This window comes from Littorina saxatilis, unplaced genomic scaffold (genome assembly GCF_037325665.1).
Source record: "Littorina saxatilis isolate snail1 unplaced genomic scaffold, US_GU_Lsax_2.0 scaffold_437, whole genome shotgun sequence".
In the NCBI taxonomy this organism is placed as follows: Eukaryota; Metazoa; Mollusca; class Gastropoda; order Littorinimorpha; family Littorinidae; genus Littorina; species Littorina saxatilis.
Genome location: NW_027128090.1, coordinates 53,330 through 71,114, shown reverse-complemented (window position 1 = coordinate 71,114; position 17,785 = coordinate 53,330). Strand labels below are relative to the sequence as shown.

The following is a 17,785-nucleotide window of genomic DNA, read 5'->3' as shown; positions in this document are numbered from 1 at the left end:
AGTGTGGACGTGGATATATGATTTACTGCAACATTTAAAACAAAATCATGTGCTTTTGCATTTTGGAAATAAATTCTATTGATTGATTGATTGATTGATAGTTTGTCATTTGGTTTCGTACTAGTAAGGAAGTGTTCTTTTCAGCTGTGAGCTTATAAAGTTTATATTGATGCTTCAGACACTGCATAATCTTTTGAAGAACATATTTGCGGAAAAAAATAGCACACACACACACAGAGCGAGAGAGCGGGAGAGAGAGAGAGAGAGAGAGAGAGAGAGAGAGAGAGAGAGAGAGAGAGAGAGAGAGAGAGAGAGAGAGAGAGAGAGAGAGAGAGAGAGAGAGAGAGAGAGAGAGAGAGAGCAAGAACATATTTGCGGAAAAAAATAGCACACACACACACACAGAGAGCGAGAGCGAGAGAGAGAGAGAGAGAGAGAGAGAGAGCACAATACTCGCTTGCAGTCACTCCCTGTTTACACAATACACACTGTTCATGAAGGTTTTAAACAGATACTGTTGTTTATTAGTCCAGCATCAACAACACAAACAATAACATAAGCAACTATTGTTTTAAAGAAAAAGACATACCTCGTCTTGCAAAAAGGTGGATTGTTACCGAAAATAAAATACAGTCATTTAAATCTACTGATAACTAAAAAGAACATTAAAGATAATACAGTCTTATGCATAGTCATTGAACCGAAAATTATTAACTTGTAATATGTTTGCAAAAAAATAATCGCACCCAAAAAACATGATTTTGAAGAAATATGATGTCACTAAGCATGATTAACCTTCGCCGACAGTCGCTAAAAACATTCTTCGCCGACCGTCGTCGAAGGACACATACTTTTAACACAGACAGCCATGCGTAGTCGGAGGACACATACTTCTCAAAGAAAAAAAAACGTGCTCAAGTAGAGAAAACAAGAACAAGAAAAAAAAGTACAGAAATCAGGCTTTTCATTGAATTAGATTATCAAACTAAATATATTTCCAATTGTGTACTTGCATTTATCTTTTTTCGTGTTGTGTAATTACGCACCAAGTTAATTCTTACCTGAAATAAACATTAATCACAACTCAGCTTTTATTTTGACATCGAAAATCGTTATTTCTTAAACACCATGAATCAAAGTCCATGGTAAAAGTGAAACAGGTGACTGAACAATGGGGAGGCAGAAAAAAAGAAATAAACAAGAAAAGGACCACGGGTCCTAAAATCACCCAACCGTATGTGTAGACGGATAGACACAGGCAGGGACGCTGACAAAAGTAACAGTCACCCCCCTTTCCTTTGGGTGGGTGACTAAAAATGACAATAAAGGCTCACCTAAATATATGTTCTTATCCCATTGTGGCGCATGAGGTGACTAAGAACCCAAAATAAGAGATCCCCCCCCCCACCTCCCAGGGCGGACCCTGGGAACAAAATTCAAAATCAAAAAAGCATTTCAATGGAAAAAAAATAATCAAAATCAAATCTGATGATACATTTCATTACGCTAATAGGATAATTGCCTAACTCAGAGTTAGATAGTTTTGAGACAACGGTTCCATAATAACGCCAACAATTGTGTCAATCATCTGTAAAAATTCCGAAAAGAAATTGCAAAGAGAAACGGTTGCTGATGCCATGTCAGCAAAATTGCCTAACTCATAAGTCAGTTATCTTAACAGCATACCCATGCTTTTCTGTCTATGCATGTGCATCCCATGGTAAACAAGATCAATAGAAATTTGGATTAAAGTTCATTCTACTGAAGTACAGAACCCAAACTTCAATGCAGAGGCTGCTGAACAAATCGCTTTTTCTCAAAACTTGCAAAAGTGAGTTAGGCAATTATCCCATTAGCGTGACGATTTGCAACATATTATATATTATTAAACATTGCTTAACGTCCAGCTGACTACACCGAGCCGTCTCAAAACGCCCCACGCTGCCAACTAAAAAAACCTAAAAATTACCAATGAAGGTATGTCACCAGTCCTTCTGATAAACCATGTTTACAAGGACATATAATTGTGAGGCTCTGGAAACGATGAGGTACTTTCCCCTGTTTGTAAAAACCAGGTTTTAAAAAGAAAAGAGGATAAAATAATGTCCACGAAGAACTGTGATCCTTGTATCTCTATCTACTCTGCTTCTTTGCAAGACAAGTTTATACACGATTAGCTAGGAACCTGCGTAAACACCGAGGTTTACTACGAGTTTAAGCAGAGCTTTAAGACATGTCATTTAAGCTATTTTTTACACAGCAAAAGGCGGTAAAAATGTCACGTGGGATCATAATCACCACGTTTTCTGCATGCAATCATTTCTCCGATTAGCAATCTTCCCACTGTGACACCAGCGACTAAAGGCACTTCACATCGCCTCCTTCCCTAGTTTTCAAACCAACATCACAGGGTACCAGACCGCAATTCCGAGAATATACCAGTACTGATTTATGACGTCTCAACATAATTGTCTTAGCAAGATTAAAGCAGAGTAGATAGAAATACAAGGATCCCAGTACTTCGTGGAAAATATTAAGTAAAAATGCAGATCCTTGTTCATCAAGACCTAGGGTCATACAGCAAGACCGAGGGTCATACAGCAAGACCGAAGGTCATAAGCAAGATCCAGGGTCATACAGCAAGATCCAGGGTCATACAGCAAGACCCAGGATCATACAGCAAGACCCAGGGTCATACAGCAAGACCCAGGATCATACAGCAAAACCCAGGGTCGTACAGCAAGACCCAGGGTCGTACAGCAAGACCCAGGGTCGTACAGCAAGACCCAGGGTCATACAGCAAGACACAGGGTCGTACAGCAAGACCGAGGGTCATACAGCAAGATCCAGGGTCGTACAGCAAGACCCAGGGTCGTACAGCAAGACCCAGGGTCGTACAGCAAGACCCAGGGTCATACAGCAAGACCCAGGGTCATACAGCAAGACACAGGGTCCTACAGCAAGACCCAGGGTCCTACAGCAAGACACAGGGTCGTACAGCAAGACACAGGGTCCTACAGCAAGACACAGGGTCCTACAGCAAGACACAGGGTCCTACAGCAAAACACAGGGTCATACAGCAAGACACAGTGTCATACAGCAAGACACAGGGTCATACAGCAAGACACAGGGTCATACAGCAAGACACAGGGTCCTACAGAAAGACACAGGGTCCTACAGCAAGACACAGGGTCATACAGCAAGACACAGGGTCCTACAGCAGACCGCAAAGAGCCTATTAAGGGCCCACACAAACTTTAACTTGTCACAACAAGTTATAAATCACAAGTTGAAAAGGAACTATGTACACATTAAAAATCTTGGCATTATTAATTGTTTTGTCGTTTAAGCTATTTTTACACAATGAAAGGCGGTAAAAATGTCACGTGGGATCATAATCACCACGTTTTCTGCATGCAATCATTTCTCCGATTAGCAATCTCCCCACTGTGACAGCAGCGACTAAAGGCACTTCACATCGCCTCCTTCCCTAGTTTTCAAACCGATATCACAGGGTACCAGACCGCAATTCCGAGAATATACCAGTACTGATTTATGACGTCTCAACATAATTGTCTTAGCAAGATTAAAGCAGAGTAGATAGAAATACAAGGATCCCAGTACTTCATGGAAAATATTGAGTAAAAATGCAGATCATTGTTGATCAAGACCGAGGGTCATACAGCAAGACCGAGGGTCATACAGCAAGATTGAGGGTCATACAGCAAGATCCAGGGTCATACAGCAATCCCCAGAGTCATGCATACATACATAATGCGTATAGCCCAGCGGACTGCAAAGAGTCTATTAAGGGCTTACACAAACTTTAACTTGTCACAATGAGTTATAAATCACAAGCTGAAAAGGAACTATGTACACATTAAAAATCTTGGCATTATCAATTGTTTTGTCATTAAACAAAGATCGACCAATCAAACACAGCAATAACACCTTCCTATTTCAAGTTTTACGAATCGTAGTCACACTCAATTCGTCAAAACTTTGAACATCGTGATTTGTATGTCGTACGTGACATGAAAACCCATGGTCATACAGCAAGACCCAGGGTCGTACAGCAAGATCCAGGGTCGTACAGCAAGACCCAGGGTCGTACAGCAAGACCCAGGGCCGTACAGCAAGACCCAGGGCCGTACAGCAAGACCCAGGGTCGTACAGCAAGACCCAGGGCCGTACAGCAAGACCCAGGGTCATACAGCAAGACCCAGGGCCGTACAGCAAGACCCAGGGTCGTACAGCAAGACCCAGGGTCGTACAGCAAGACCCAGGGTCGTACAGCAAGACCCAGGGCCATGCATACATACATAACATATCGCGTATAGCCCAGCAGACTGCAAAGAGCCAATTTTTGTCTTGCTGTATGACTGGGAATTGCAGATATGTTCTTCAAAAGATTATGCCGTGTCTGAAGCATCAATATAAACGCTTATAGCTCACAGCTGAAAAGAACACTTCCTTACTAGTACGAAACCAAATGACAAACTATCAATTTGAATACAAAACAGCTTCATAAGAACTGCTCAAACAAGGACCAATAAAAGAGAAAACTGAAGACCGTGGCCTTAATCTTACAGGTTTGAAGTTAAAACAAGTTTTGCAAACAAAACATGTGAAAGAATGTTGTTATGCCTGAATATTAAAAAAAAAGTTAGTGTTCCCAGAAACATTTATTATATATATTATTATATTCAGACAAGCTTTTTGGGAACGTGGATATGGGGACCTTATTATGTTTTCATATATATATATATTTAAATCCTACAAATAACATTTTCCAGAATGTCTTTTTATATTTGGGTACTAAGTCGACATATAAACCACAATGACAAATTTCAACTTTCTGCAAGCAGTTGAAAACGAGTTCCCAAATAACCGGCTGGTGTCAGAGTTAGCTTCATAAGAACTGCTCAAACAAGGACCAATAAAAGAGAAAACTGAAGACCGTGGCCTTAATCTTACAAGTTTGAAGTTAAAACAAGTTTTGCAAGCAATACATGTGACAGAATGTTGTTATGCCTGAATATTAAAAAAATTAGTTAGTGTTCCCAGAAACTTTTATTATATATATAATACAAGTTTCTGGGAACACTAACTTTAAAAAAAAATTAAATCGATCAACACACACACAAACAAACAAACATAACAACAATAAAATAAAAAAAATTAAAAAAAAGGACATACATGTTCATGTCTTGTCGTTTTAAAAGTATAACTAAAAAAGAACTTATAACTAGATATTTAACAATGGTACATAGAACATCCAGAAAGTTGAAATTTCGCACTGTGGTTTATATGTCGACCTAGTACCCAAATATATATACATTCTGGAAAACGTTATTTGTTTAGGATTTAAATATATATGTGAAAACATAATATTAATAAGGTCCCCATATCCACGTTCCCCATATTCCTAAACAAATAACGTTTTCCAGAATGTCTATATATATTTGGGTACTAGGTCGACATACAAACAACAATGCCAAATTTCAAGTTTCTGGGAACACTAACTAATTTTTTTTAATATTCAGGCATAACAACATTCTTTCACATGTATTGTTTGCAAAACTTGTTTTAACTTCAAACTTGTAAGATTTAGGCCACGGTCTTCAGTTTTCTCTTTTATTGGTCCTTGTTTGAGCAGTTCTTATGAAGCTGTGTTGTATTCAAATTGATAGTTTGTCATTTGGTTTCGTACTAGTAAGGAAGTGTTCTTTTCAGCTGTGAGCTATAAGCGTTTATATTGATGCTTCAGACACGGCATAATCTTTTGAAGAACATATCTGCAATTCCCAGTCATACAGCAAGACCCAGGGTCATGCATGCATACCTACATAACTTGTATAGCCCAGCAAATAATAGTATTACATCAGGGTCTCATTTCGGGGTCGGACTTATCGCTATTTTGTTACTCAATTTCCTTGTCAGCTATTAAACTCTAAGACACCGGTACAAAATGTTTTCTTATTACGGAAGCCGAAGCGGGGTTTCGCGGGGTACCCCCGGGGTTCCGCAGGGTTTCGCGGAAAATAGCTACCGCACGCATACTGCATGCGTCAGACGTTCTCAACATCAACATTCCGCGATCGTCACCTGTGTTTCTGTTGAAGCTCCTGGAGTGACTCAGAATGTGTGTTGCCGTGTTCCACTCCCTTTTCGTTTTTTTCTTTTCTTCAAGCAAGACAGATAGTCATTGTAAATTTATCTGTGAGATTTCATTCAATTTTATTTGGGTTTAAACCGTTTTAATGACATTAAAATCATTTAAAGCTGTCGGTGTTGCTGTGTGTAGATTTCATTTATTTGTGCGAGTGCATGCAGTTTGCATCGATGGTGCGATTAGTTTGAAAAATGTCCGATTACATTCCTCTTGACAACCTCAATTTCAAAATGAGCCCCTGTTATATTGTGGTTTTTTTTTGCTTAACACCCAGCCGACCACGAAGGGCCATATCAGGGCGGTGCTGGTTTGACATATAACGTGCGCCACACACAAGACAGAAGTCGCAGCACACAAGACAGAAGTCGCAGCACAGGCTTCATGTCTCACCCAGTCACATTCTTCTGACACCGGACCAACCAGTCCTAGCACTAACCCCATAATGCCTGACGCCAGGCGGAGCAGCCACTAGATTGCCAATTTTAAAGTCTTAGGTATGACCTGGCCGGGGTTCGAACCCACGACCTCCCGATCACGGGGCGGACGCCTTACCACTAGGCCAACCGTGCCTGTGCCACTGTTATATGGTAAGATGTAATGAATAGGTTTGCTCTACATATTGCACCAACAGACCAGCAAGTTGTCTCAATCTCTGTGCTATGTCATTTTTTCTAGCTGGTCCATATTTCTTCAGTAAGCTTTCGCCAAAAAGCAACAACATGCTGTCTTTGCCCACAACTTCAGCTAGTCCATCTTAAAACCGTGTCTTCATTTAGTGCTGAAGCTTTGCTCGCACATTCATACATGTTCTATTGTTGAGACAAGTATTTTGGTTAATTGCGGCTTGAATTATCTTCCCTGACGGATACATGCCTTTTTGAAGGAGATGCCCAAAACCATTTATTAAAGTTTGTATTTCAGCATGAGACCAGCTTGAATTTACGCTTGTCTTCATGAGCTTTGTCGACCTCTGCCTTTAATTATTTTTTTTTGTTTGTTTATTTTTTGCTTAACGTCCAGCCGACTACGCAGAGCCATATCAGGACGAGGAAGGGGGGGATGAAGGGGGCCACTTGTCAAGCGATTCCTGTTTACAAATGCACTAACCTATTACTTGTGTCCCAGCAGGCTTTAGTAAAACTAAATTAATACCTACTGGAAGATTACCAGTTTCCAGTATGTTAAAATAGGCTTAACCTATCTACTGCTGGACTTACATCAGAACACTAACAGATTAAACTATACATGAATCGCGAGACAAGCGGCAAGAGAAGAGATTTTTGGAAAAAATACAGGTGAATGAGCAAGAAGGCAGAAAAAAAGAAAAGAATTCATGAAGAAAAAGAGAGCATGACAGGAAAGAGGAACCAAAAATCTACCTAACAGCAAACTAGAAAGCTCCTGCGGTTCCAAAAACAGGAGGGGCCTTTAATTTCTTAACCGCAGTGCCCCACTGCGGGAGCCTTTAATTAGGTAATAAACAATGCATGTTATTAGTAGTAGCAAAAGTATTTAGATATTATAAGAGTATGTCCACTAGAACCCGACATGTAGCATCTATATATAAATAAAATTGAAATAATATTGTGGCGGTTTCTGCGACTTCCATTACTCGCGCAGAAGCGTCTGATTGGAGAAACTAGAGGTCAAAGTATGTACCAAAATGTTGCTAACTTGACGTTGAGCAATGTAAAATAACATTTTTTTTAAACAAACTTTGAACTCGAATTTCTCCAATCAGAAGATTCTGCACGAGTAATGGAAGTCGCAGAAACCGTCACATATGATGGTGGCGGTATAAACATACCAAGCGGTTCTGCATGTGTGCGACATGTGTAGTCGCAATCCTTGACGGAGGAGTCATCGCTCCCCAAATCACCCACGATGCCGGTGTTGTCATTGCCCAAATCACCCACGATGCCGGTGTCGTCATTGCCCAAATCAGCCACGATGCCGGTGTCGTCATTGCCCAAATCAGCTACGAATTGCCCAAATCACCCACGATGCCGGTGTCGTCATTGCCCAAATCACCCACGATGCCAGTGTCGTCATTGCCCAAATCACCCACGATGCCAGTGTCTTCATTGCCCAAATCACCCACGATGCCAGTGTCGTCATTGCCCAAATCACCCACGATGCCGGTGTTGTCATTGCCCAAATCACCATGACCCACTGAAACAAAGATTAGTTTAAAATTATAGAATCTTTGCTTATTGTTGATTTATAACACCGACACAAGACAGACGATGGACCTTCTTGACTGTCACGACCTCAAACAGCATGTAGACGCTCCCACACGCAAAACACACATCATTGACTGGATTGTCACCCACGAGTCCACTGACCTGGTGTACGACATCCTGCTGAATGACTACCTCAGATCCGATCATTCTGCAGTTTTGTTCTCTCTTAAGATGGCCAAACCATCCAAACAGAAAAAGCGCGTAGTCCGCCGTAACCTCAAAGAAGTTAACACTGACACATTTCGCGCAGAAGCAGCCCGCCGACTGCTTGATCCTCCGGTATCCTCAGACCCTGTACGTCATTACGACTCCACTCTCAGCACACTTCTTGACGAACATGCACCCGCAAAAACCAAACTCATCGTAGATTGGCCTTCTGCACCCTCGATCACAGCTGAAGTTAAGTATACAAAACAGTTGCGTCGCCGAGCAGAGAGGAAGTTGCGAACCTCAAAGCTGGTAGTTGACAGACAGATTTACAACAAGCAAATGGAACATGCTCAGACACTCATCGCAGACGCCAAACAATCGCACTACAGCACCAAAATCTGTGAAACAACCTCTGCCAAAACACTCTTCTCCACAGTGAATGACCTTCTTGGCTGCTCTTCTGCTTCTCCCTTGCCCAACAACATCGACCCCTCCAAACTGTCGCAAGCTTTCTCTGATTACTTCCATAACAAGATCCAAACCATCCGTGACAAACTAGACAAAATCCCACACCAAAACTCTGAAACTCCTCCTGCATTTACAGGCACTCCCTTCACACACTTTCAGCCTCTCACTCTCACTGACCTGGAGAAAGTCCTCAAAGAAATGACCTTGAAAACCTGTGACCTTGACCCTCTTCCCACACAACTCTACTCTGACTGTCTTCCTGAACTCCTCCCTTCTATTCTCAAAATCATCAACACTTCTCTGCAAACAGGCACTGTCCCCAACTCCTTTAAGACTGCTATTGTCAAACATCTACTGAAGAAACCATCGCTCGACCCAAACACTCTCAGCAACTACCGCCCTGTCTCAAACCTTTCCTTCATCTCCAAACTCCTTGAAAGAGTCGTCCTAAAACAACTCAACTCTCACCTTCTTTGCAACAATCTTCTCTCTCCGCTTCAATCTGCCTATCGTCCTCACCACTCCACCGAAACTGCCCTTCTCAAAATCACTACTGATCTCCTCCTTGCCACTGACCAAGCTGAAATCTCTGCCGTCGCTCTACTTGATCTATCAGCGGCCTTTGACACAGTCGACCACAACATCCTCCTTCAACGCCTTCAGCACACCTTTGGTATCCATAGCACAGCTCTTTCTTGGTTCTCTTCTTATTTCACCGACCGCTACCAGACTGTTTCGATTGACAAACTGAACTCTGACCCCATCAGGCTTGAGTGCGGAGTCCCTCAGGGCTCAGTCCTTGGGCCTGTACTAATTACTCTCTACACTCAACCTCTTGACCACATCCTTGACCGACACAACGTTCTCCACCACTCTTTTGCCGACGACTCTCAACTTCACAACAGCTCTTCCCCTGACCAGTCTGAATCTCTTCTTTCCTCTATCTCTGACACTATCACTGACGTGCAGAATTGGATGACAGAAATCAAACTTCAGCTCAATAGCAACAAAACTGAAGCTATCCTAATAGGCACTACATCCAAACTCTCCAAAGCCACTTCCGACTCTCATCAACTCTCTGACTCTTCTGTCCCTCTGTCTTCTGCTGTCAAAAACCTCGGAGTCACTCTAGACAACACCCTTTCCATGAAACAACACATCTCTTCTGTCTCTCGCACCTGCTACTTCCAACTCCGCCGCATCGCCACTATCCGCAAGTACCTCACCACAGATGCTACCGCCAAACTGGTCACGTCCACCATTCTCTCACGTCTTGACTATTGTAACTCTCTCTTGGCGGGTCTTCCCTCTTCTTCTATCTCTCGTCTCCAACGCATTCAAAATAGCTCTGCCCGTCTTGCCTTACGAAAGAAAAAGGGAGATCATATCACCCCCCTCCTAAATCAGCTCCACTGGTTGCCCGTTCCTGCTCGTATCACATACAAAAGCCTCCATGGTCTCGCCCCTGCCTATCTCTCCGACTCTCTCTCTCTCTATGTCCCTTCACGAGCACTCAGATCATCTGCCGGCTCCCTCAAGCTCAACATCCCCCACACCAAACTCAAAACAGCAGGTCAACGCTCATTTTCTTTCCAAGCACCTAGCCAATGGAACACACTACCTCTCCCCCTCCGTCAACAACAGTCCCTCGAATCATTCAAATCTGCACTCAAGACATTCCTTTTTTCCACATAATCCATGCATTCTACACTGCCCACCCCAATACAATACAATACAATACAATAACTTTATTAATCTCTAAAAGAGAAATTACATTGCTGAGCGTTTGTGTCCGTAATAATAACATACATAAAACATTCAAAATAAACATTTGTTCATTGTCCTGAGAAAATATAGCACATTGGTTATCACATAAGAAAGTATATTAAAAATAAATTAACATGCATTCACCATCAACAATGCACAAAAGAAAGTCAGCACCTTGCCGGTTATCACATATTGTCTAAGAGAGTAGAATAAGAGTATATAATCATGCAAAACAAAATCAACAATACTGAAACAATACAGAACACTGACCCCGTGCATCAGAGCGACAACACCAGCATCTACCGCCCCACCTGAGAATTGAAGATGTGAATTGCAGATGGAATGAACGAATTTCTGTAGCGTGTGGATCTTGCGGTTGGTTGTCTGAATTTGTTGCTCCTGTCTGTCCGTCTACTGTCAAATTCCGGTCTGAGTGGGTGCGAGTCGTCAGCCAAAATCTTCTGTACCTTGTCAGTCAGTCGTCGTTCATGTGTTGATGTGAAATTGTCCTGCTTCCTCCCAACCACCCCACTTGCTTTCCTGATGAATTTATCTAATCTATCCCTGTCTTGCTTGTTGATGTTGCCACCCCAACACACGGAGCCAAAGTACAACACACTATTGCACGTTGAAGTGTAAAACATCTGAAGGATTTCTTGTCTGCAGATGTTAAAAGACCTGAGTTTTCTCAAAAAGTACAGGCGAGAGTGGAGTTTCTTCACAAGGGCATCAGAGTTTGGTTTCCATGTCAACTTATTGTCTATAATCACCCCCAAATACCTATACTGCTCTACCTTCTCTTCGACCTCCCCCTTGATCACTATCTCCCTGTGTACATGTTCCCCCCCTCCTGTTGTCCATTATCATTGTCCATCCCACCTTGAATAACTGTACATATTTTAATGGTTGCTGGTGTGTGTGTGTGTTGGTGACTTTAAGTCTCCGTGTGTGTGAATGAGTGTATGTGCGCCTTGAGTCGCCTGTTGGGGAGATATGTGCGCGTTATAAATATTCGTATTATTATTATTATTTATGTCAAACACTCTACCGTACCTCGAAATGTTTTAGCTCTTTGCTCAAGTGCTATTATTATTATTATTAGCATTGCTTAACGTCTAGCCGACTACGGAGAGCCTTCTCAAGATATCCCCATGCTGCCAACTAAAAAACAACAAAAAACATCATTGGCGGTCTGTCACTAGCCCCGTAGATGAACCCGACATGTAGCATCTATATATAAATAAAATTTAAATAATATTGTGGCGGTTTCTGCGACTTCCATTACTCGTGCAGAAGCTTCTGATTGGAGAAACTACAGGTCAAAGTTTGTCCCAAAATGTGTTATTATTATTTCACGTTGCTTAACATCTAGCCTGTGTTGCTAACTGGATGTTGAGCAATGTGAAATAATAATAAGAACATTTGGGAACAAGCTTTGACCTCGAGTTTCTCCAATCAGAAGTTCTGCACGAGTAGTGGAAGTCTCAGAAACCGTCACTTATGATGGTGGCGGTATAAACATACCAAGCGGTTCTGCATGTGTGCTCGTCACGTCGCAATCCTTGACGGAGGGGTCATCGCTGCCCAAATCACCCACGATGCCGGTGTTGTCATTGCCCAAATCACCATGACCAACTGAAACAAAGATTAGTTTAAAATTATAGAATCTTTGCTAATTATTGATTTATGTCACTCTATCGTAAATAAGAACAAAAAGTCCCAGTCTCTAGGCTGGGGGAGGATGGAATCTGTGGCATCCCGGAGGCCGTCATTGCCCCCACGACTTCAAAGAGAGAGAGAGAGAGAGAGAGAGAGAGAGAGAGAGAGAGAGAGAGAGAGAGAGAGAGAGAGACTTCAAAGAGAGAGAGAGAGACTTCAAAGAGAGAGAGAGAGAGACTTCAAAGAGAGAGAGAGAGAGAGAGAGAGAGAGAGAGAGAGAGAGAGAGAGAGAGAGAGAGAGAGAGAGAGAGAACCAACGTATGGTTCCTGATGGCTTTCTTGCCTGAAGAGTGAAGTCAGGTGTATGTAATTTCATCGTTGCATGCACAACAGAAACTTCTTAATCATAAACTCCATTATCTTTTTTGAGAATCTAACTCCTTCATCCACTTCCAAGACCATTTATTTGGATGTTTTGCCTCACTTGGCAACTTGTCGTCAAGCTGATTTGCACATGGGTCTCCATTCTTGAAAAAATCCACGCTTTCACTTATCGTGGTGGCCATTTTGAATGTAAAACAGGAAGTGACCACAAAGGGAAGCAAAGACTTGTGGGAGAAAAAGTGAATCTTTTTGAGACAAGTGAGGCCCTGATAAGGATGTTTAGGGAAAATGTAACTTTTGAAAACATAGGTAAATGTAAACATCCTTGTCAGGGCCTCACTTGTCTCAAAAAGATTGCAAGCGCTTACGCTCTGCAACGCTAGGCTGTTTGACGAAATTATATTTATTATATCGCGCATGCACAAGATGTTTGAAAATGCGGGAATTGGTATTTCTTTGCGTGAAAAGGCGCGCATCCAAATTTTATTTTTGCGGGATTTCTTTCATATTTGCGGGAATGCGCGGTCTAGAATCGACACTGCGACAGATCAAAACGTGTCAGAAGGTTTTTGCCAGAATGGAAGGACGAATTTCCTTGGTTAGATTTCGACAGTGGAGTGTGCGTGAGCGCAACTCCATGACTGTGTGTAGGGGTGGGGACGAGTTTTTGCATTCAGATTGTGGGTAACCTGATTTTTGTGCGGGTAAGTTAAAAATGACATGTTACATACCCGGGGAAAGCTGAATTGACAAAAATGTGGCCACCCCTGCGTCCCGTGACAGTAAGGTGGGTTCGTATCATGAAGGAGTTAACAAAAGTGACATTTAGCCCTAATGACAGTGAGGGGCGACATTTGTATTATAGCCTACAACAATACAAATGTCGCCCCTCACTGTCATCAAAGGGTACGAGTCGTGCATCCCTCTCATTACTAGTACTATTGATTGCCAGCACTAAGAAAACTATTAGGAAAGGGTGTATTTTTCAAATAAGTCCAGAGGCTATTTAATTTAGTAGCAATGGACTTCAGACTTTTTATGGAAGAGAACAAATTCCAAAATGATAGGTTTTAAATCGTTTTAAGTAGGGCTAGGCGAGGCGCTCTCTTGCCAACATTGCGTCATAATCTGAAAGGTTCCGCGACGCAATATTCCTGATCCTGATACTTAGCTGCGTCGATATCATCGGAAAATGCACTTTCCAAACCTACTTGTGATATAGACTGCGCACATTTCTTTGCAACCAAACAGCGCCGAAACTCAATTATGTAAGACAGATCTCTTACTTTATCAACATCAGTGGTTGTCTATTGACAATTTGATGCGGCATGCGTGTTCAGATTGTTACGCGAAGCTGTGGTTCACTCTCCCATCTCTGTCAAAATGGCGGAAGGCCGAATCAAGCCACCAGCCACACGTCACTTCCAGAGAGGGACATTATTTTCTTTCGTTTTCTCCCGAGCTTTTGAGAATACGGGTTAGAAAAGTGAGTCATTATCTTCACTGGAACATATTGAATACGAACTCTAGCGCATAGAGAATATTCTGGCCCAGAAAGATCTCTAACAACGACCTTCTCCAACGATGCAACATGGAAGAAATGGAGACACTCATAACCCAGAGAAGATGGAGATGGATTGGCCATGTACTACGAATGGAAAACGACTCCATTCCCAAGGTGGCACTTCGATGGACCCCAGAAGGAAAGAGGAAGCGGGGAAGACCCAAGCAGACTTGGAGACGTACAGTGGAGGGGGAATCAAAGGACCTCAACCACTCCTGGGCGACCCTGGAAAGGCTTGCAAGAGACAGACAAAAGTGGAGGTCCTTTGTCGCTGCCCTACACGCCAACAGGCGTGAAAGGCAGTAAGTAAGTAAGTAAGTCTAGCGCATAAGTCATTAAATTGAAAGAAGAAAGAGAAACAAATGGTTATTTCAGTATTTTTTTTTACCATGGAGACAGCCTTTAAACTTACCACAGATATGTCGTCAGGACATGAATCCAGCCAATGTGTGACTTTCGTGGTCTCGTATACACATGGAATTGCGAAGTTCTGAAGACATGGGCTTGTGAAGTTGTGTTGAAGTGGACTTGGACGGGATTTGTCGTGTTCTGTAGACCCAAAACACTGATTTGTACATTCATGTGTTGGAAAACACAGGATTTCCATTTCGTAAAGTTTCAATCAAGCCGCCATTCGTGTTTCAATTTTCAGCTACTTGAATCTAGTTTTGCCTTTCCATATTTGGCTAATCATTATGAGCTATTAAAGGGGCACGCCATAGCTATAGTTCGGACAATTTGCATCGAGTCTATCAGAATCCTCACCTTCCAAACTGTAATATTCCCACGTTCCACATCCACAAACCCTGCATAGCTACAGAAAGCAGAAATGTTTGAAGAACTAAATCCTTGCGCGCATTTATGTGTAGTGGAAGTGAGTGACAAGCCAGAGCTACGCTTCACTCACAACCCAATTTGGCAACCGTCAGTTTAAAGCAATTTAATTGCAGATAAATGTCAGTTATAACCCTCTATTTCTGATCAGGTCTCCATGCAATCACTTTTTGTTCTTCCAGTCTATTTAGATAGCTGGGATAATATTGCAGAGGGACGTCCTCATGAATATTTCATCTACATCAGTGTTGCTGCCAGCGTTAGAGGACAATAGGTCATTTGGACCTGACCGTAAGAAATCAATAGGTCCAAATGTCCTGGCTTTAAAAAAGTAATAGGTCTTACCGTCTACAATTGACCGCGGCACCCTTGTTAATTTTAAAGTAAATCACAAATTTGTGTCAGCACACACGCATGTGTGTGTGTTTGTGTGTGAGTGTGGGAGGGGAAAGAGAGAGAGAGGGAGCTGATTTTCCACAATAAGTTATAACGTGACTTCAAATTAATTTTGCCATTTAATGACAATAAACGTTCAACTTTGGCAATTGCCAGAAACTTAAACTGCCAACCGTCAGAATCAACCAGGTAAACATGGTTAGATCACGCCACCTATTTGTCAAATATGATATGAACTTAAAATAAATGGGAAAAAATGACTAGAATATATTCAAGGACTCCTGAAACAAAAAGGTAACATTTGAAACACTAGCTGTGTTGGTCCTAGAGTACAGTGTCACTGCCATTCCTAGGTACTGGTGGATTTTCAGAGAACAGCCTCCTGGAACAGAGAGTGGAGTGTACACTAGTACGACCTCATCTAGAATACGGCAATCCTGCCTGGTTTCCGAGACTAGTACGCCAATCAACATCAATCGCAAGAGTCCAAAGAAGAGCTACTAAACTGATTTACGAAATAAAAGACTACACATATGAAGAGAGACTAAGATACTTGACTTTGCCTACACTAAAGGCAAGAAGAAAGAGAGGGGACCTAATACAAGCGTATATAATATTTAACGACATTGATGACACTAACAAAGATTTCTTTTTTAAATCACCGCAGACTAACATTGTTGTAACACGTAACAGTACTGACAAAATACAAAAAGAAAGACATGATAATAAGTTAATAACAATACAAGAAAATTTGCTTTCAGCTATAGAGTTACAAATGACTGGAACAAACTAACAACTAACATTAAACGGGCTCCCAGTACAAATGCTTTCAAGAACCTCATTGACAAACACAACGCTGGACACGACAGTCGTTGCAATAGTCACTCCCGGTGCACTTCACGTCAGTGATTGCCTTCGAGGGCCGATTAGTCTTAGACAGCCATTGACCAGAACTATCAATTCACAGCGGAATTCCCACTCAGAAGAGACTCCTTCGATGCGAAGAAGCCCTCTCAAATCTTCAATGCCTAACTCAAATAAATAGATATAACACTGTTCTTATAAAGTGCGCTACATAAAATCTAAGGCTTACCTGTACGAGTGGTGTGCCTGATTGTACGAAAGGGAAAAAAATCCCATGCAGCGACCATGTTCATTGTTCAGATTTCTTGAAAAGGCCCGGATCGCTTATCGCTTACGCTCTAAACAATAATAAATATTTCACTGAGGTAAAGCAATTATTTCCAAATGTTCAGAAAATATAAGATAAACTTGTGAAATAAACCTGTAAAATAGTTATTTTACAGTTTTATTTTACACAGCAATGTTAAAAAAAAAAAAGAGAGAGAGAGATAATTTTTTTTTTTTTTTTAGTGTCGTAAGCACAAGAATGCTAAAAGCTCAGAAGAGATTGTTTGACGATGCAGAGATCTGTAGCAAGGGAAGGGGGACAACCAAGTCAGAACTCAAATGCTTTTGGGAACACGAGTTAAAACCCCTCAATGGTCAAGCTGAACACGAAAATTACATTTTGAGGTTACCTTGGATATGAGAACATGCTAATGTTCCCATAACCACAGAATGTTCCCAGATCCACGCTCTCACACTTACAGATGTCCCCAGATCCAAGACATTTTAAAAGTATATATATATATATATATATATATATATATATATATATATATATATATATATATATATATATATATATATATATATATATATATATATACAGAATTCAAAAAACTCTTTTTTCTCTGCACCACTCCACACAATGATATATATTTATACGTGTGTGTGTGTGTGTGTGTGTGTGTGTGTGTGTGTGTGTGTGTGTGTGTGTGTGTGTGGTGTGCGATTCATAGAAATTTACTGGACAGATCTTCATGAAACTTTGCACACAAATGTTCCGACCCCCAACCTTTCACCCTGATTCAAACTCATATATCACAAGTCCAGCGCTCTACCAACTGACCTACAGCGCTCCCAAATTATTTCTTTTTATCATTTTTTGTCAGTCAGGATATGGGAGTGGGGTTGGTACGGGAATAATTGTGAAGCAGACAATAAGGCAACAACTTATTTTGTTCACAAGTATTGTATCTGTATACAGTGAACTTAGCTGTGTTCAAGTTTAGTTATGTT

General features: G+C 41.5%; 1 long non-coding RNA gene across 1 annotated transcript; it reads right to left on the bottom strand.

The window, feature by feature from the left end:
• Positions 1-497: 497 nt before the first annotated feature.
• On the bottom strand, positions 498-17,300 carry LOC138956459 (uncharacterized). Its single transcript, XR_011452660.1, has 4 exons — positions 16,734-17,300; positions 14,823-14,959; positions 12,328-12,438; positions 498-8,347 (listed from the first exon to the last, which is right to left on the bottom strand). It is a non-coding gene; the product is annotated as an uncharacterized lncRNA (long non-coding RNA).
• Positions 17,301-17,785: the final 485 nt, after the last annotated feature.